Source organism: Eumetopias jubatus, unplaced genomic scaffold, assembly GCF_037043125.1.
Source record: "Eumetopias jubatus isolate StellerSeaLion01/CBP00866 unplaced genomic scaffold, mEumJub1_p1.0 scaffold_4, whole genome shotgun sequence".
Classification (NCBI taxonomy): Eukaryota; Metazoa; Chordata; class Mammalia; order Carnivora; family Otariidae; genus Eumetopias; species Eumetopias jubatus.
This window is the reverse complement of record NW_028274810.1, coordinates 184,004,130-184,007,321: the sequence shown is the minus strand read 5'-3', so window position 1 is coordinate 184,007,321 and position 3,192 is coordinate 184,004,130. Positions and strand designations below refer to the sequence as shown.

Sequence of the window (3,192 nt, the reverse complement as noted above, 5' to 3'; positions counted from 1 at the left end):
CAGTTAAATCCTGCTGTGGTCAGAAACATATTTTTTTTTTCCTTGTGAACTTAATGATAGATAGTTTCTATTTCCGTTCTTTCAGATTTACTGTTTTGTTTTTTTTCCTCCTGCAATGTTGATTCTGTTTATTTCATCCAGTATTTTATTTAATACATTCCATTTGTCATTTCTACAAGTTTCATTTACACAAACAGACACATATGTCCTTACTATATTGGTGTTTTAGTATAAATCCTTCAGCACATTTATAAGACGTATAATGCTGTTTTGAAGTTCTTGCCTGATTCTACCATTTCTATCATTTCCGACTCATTCTCCTACTTCTTATGGGTCATAATTTGCTAATTATTTGAATGTCTAGTATTTTTTAATTGGACGCCAGACATTGCATATGTTACATTGCTGAGTGTTTAGATTTTGTTATTTTACTTTAAAAATGTTAGTTTTCTTTGGGGGCAATAATTAAGTTTTCCCGGGATTATGTTGATACTTCGGGGGTAGGGGATTATTTTAAAACTTTGTTAGGGTAGTCCTAGGATATCTTTATCTCTAGAATTAATTTAGCCCTTCTAATAAGTTTACTGATTTCTTCAAGTTTTCAATAAGTTCTTTGTACTCTGCTTGGACACAATTCAAATAACAATGTGAACTATAGGAATTGTTCACCTCATAGCTCCCAGCAGTTGTTCTTTGCATGGACTTGTAGAATTTCACCTTTCACATTTGTAGATTAATACTCCACCAAAGGTTCAGGAGGACACATTTGCAAATTTCTGGACCACTTTTTCTGTGTAGTTCCCTCTTGTCTGGTGATTTGCCCTCATTATTTCAGGCACACCCACCTGTCTGAACTCCCATCTGTCTCTTCAAATCAGCAAGATGGCCGTGTTCCGCTTGGGATTCCCCTCCTTGTTCTGTGGTCAGGACATATGTCTCCAGGCAGAAGTCACTGTCAGCTGTAGGCTCACCTCATTTGTTTCTCTCCTCTAAGCGATCACAGTCCTGTGCTGCCTGGTTTCCAGTGTTTTGAAACGATTGTTTTACATAGTTTGGCCAGTGTTCTAGTTATTTGTAGGAGAGGGATAAATCTGGTCCCAGTCACTCTAGCAGAAGTAGAAGTTGAAGTTCAGGAATATTTGAAAGCTAGAATCAGCAGTATGTCCTGATGTATCAGATGTAGTATGTGAGAATAAAAGAAGATGCCAAGTGTGTCTCCTGCATTTTTAAGCTGAGAAATGGGAAGGGTGGAGATATCCTCAACTGAGATGGGAGTCTGTGGGAGAAGAAGTTGTTGGAGGAAATCTCATTGTCAACTTGTTAATTCTGAGGTATCCATTAAGTAGTCAGATGGAGATGCTGAGTAGGCAGTTATCTGTGTATTTTCTGGCTTTTAGGAGAGAGGAGCGGCTGAGGATACCATTGGGGGTTACTCTGTGTGATCACTAGCAGATCCACTATAGATAGAAAAGGAAGGAAGTCCAATGACCAAACCCAGGCCACTCCATCAGGAAAAAGGAGTGTGGTCCTGGGAACGTGCTGACAGGAGAAGCAAGTAGGTGGGGAGAAAGTGAGCGTCCTGCAGTGGGTGAGGGTCCAGGCTGGGGCTGGAGTCCCAGTGACAAGGCTGCCATGTCCTTCATGATGAGAGGCTGGGGGACTCTTCCCTCTCTTCTGTGTAGTCAATAGTGTGGGTGATGAAGAGATGGCTGACAGCATCAAAACCTTTCTCCAGGACCTTGCCAAGGGAATCAAAGTCTCCATCTGGTCTGGGCTATTTGTACCATCTCAAAGCTAGATGCCCGAATCCAGGAAAAAAGAGAGGAACAGAGAAAGGCAAGTAGTGTCTTGGCACAGTGAAGAAAGCAGGTATAGTGCAGAATCAGAAGAATGAGCCATGTATCTTTACTGGAATTTTCCAGTGTTGTGCTTGGAATGGTAGAGTATTCTGGTATGTTCTCCACTTGTTTCATCAAGTGTTTATTCCTGAGCTTCAGTCAGTAATAGCACAACTTATGGGTGATCCATGGCTACTTGGAGATGTTTGGTCTTGGCTGGAATTCTTTCTCACATCAATTTCCAGTGTTCTTTGGGTACTCCCTGTCTGTGCTTAGCAAAGTTGCCAGTGCCATTTGGTTTCAAGATATAGTGGATCTGACATTTGAGGTATCAGGGAGGAAGCTTCCCCCATTCCCTAGTATCAACAAAACAATTGCTCACACGCTCTTCAGCAGTTTGCTGCTGACTCTCTTCTTCATCCAGGGGATGCTGTGAGTCTCTTTCCCACCCATCTTGCTGGTCAACTGGTGAGTCTTCTGCCTATGTCCCTGTCTACTCAATAAACTGCTTTGAATATCCTAGTTTAATAAAGGAATCAAAATACACCTGTCACTGTCAGTCAGTAAGTAATTGGCCTTACTAGCTTGGATGTGGTCTGTCTTGGGTCTCCTCACAGGAATGCCGTCCCCATACATTATCAATGGCTGCCTTTTCTCTATCCTCTTTCCTTTACTCATGTCAACCCAATGCATGGCAAAGAGCCCATGCACCTCTTCTTGGTGGTCTTCTTAAGCAAAGACTCTTCCACAAGACCACCTACCTGCAGTCTGCCCTTAGCACTGATTCTCCTCAGAGCAGTTTTCTTCACTGCATTGGTCTCCCATTAACTGCAGGCTGCTGCCCACCTGCACACCCTACCCCTTACCACCTGTGTCCAGAGGGGCCAGAGGGGAGGGGTGGGATTGGAAGGACCACTGGGGCAACTCTTCTCGCAGTTCTCCTTGCCCCAATTTTCCCTGGGGCCCTCTGCATATTCCCTTCTTTCTGAAGAATTGGGGTTTTTGTCTCTGGGAAATATAAGGCACGATCTACCTGACACCCATATGTGGATTTTTAACAACCAACCCCCCAGCCTGAAAGGGCCCCAGGATTTTCCCCAGCACTTTTCTAACATTTGCCAGCCCCTGTGTGGTGACTGATTTGATACGTTCATTTTCTCCCACTGCCATTTATGTTCCCACCTCCTCTTCCTACCCCCCATCACCACTGGATGAATGGATTTTATAATTCTGTCTGTTACATTTTATACATTTGTTATTTTTGTTGTTTTTCTTTTGTAAGGACCAAGGCAGGTGGCCCCAAGATGGGCCACTTTGGCATGAAGATTATTTTGAGTTAAAAAACAATCAAAGA

At 42.9% G+C, this 3,192-nt stretch overlaps 1 pseudogene; it reads left to right on the top strand.

The window, feature by feature from the left end:
• The first annotated feature begins 1,705 nt into the window (after nt 1–1,705).
• On the top strand, nt 1,706–2,827 carry LOC114220904 (etoposide-induced protein 2.4 homolog; annotated as a pseudogene).
• The last annotated feature ends 365 nt before the right edge of the window (nt 2,828–3,192 follow it).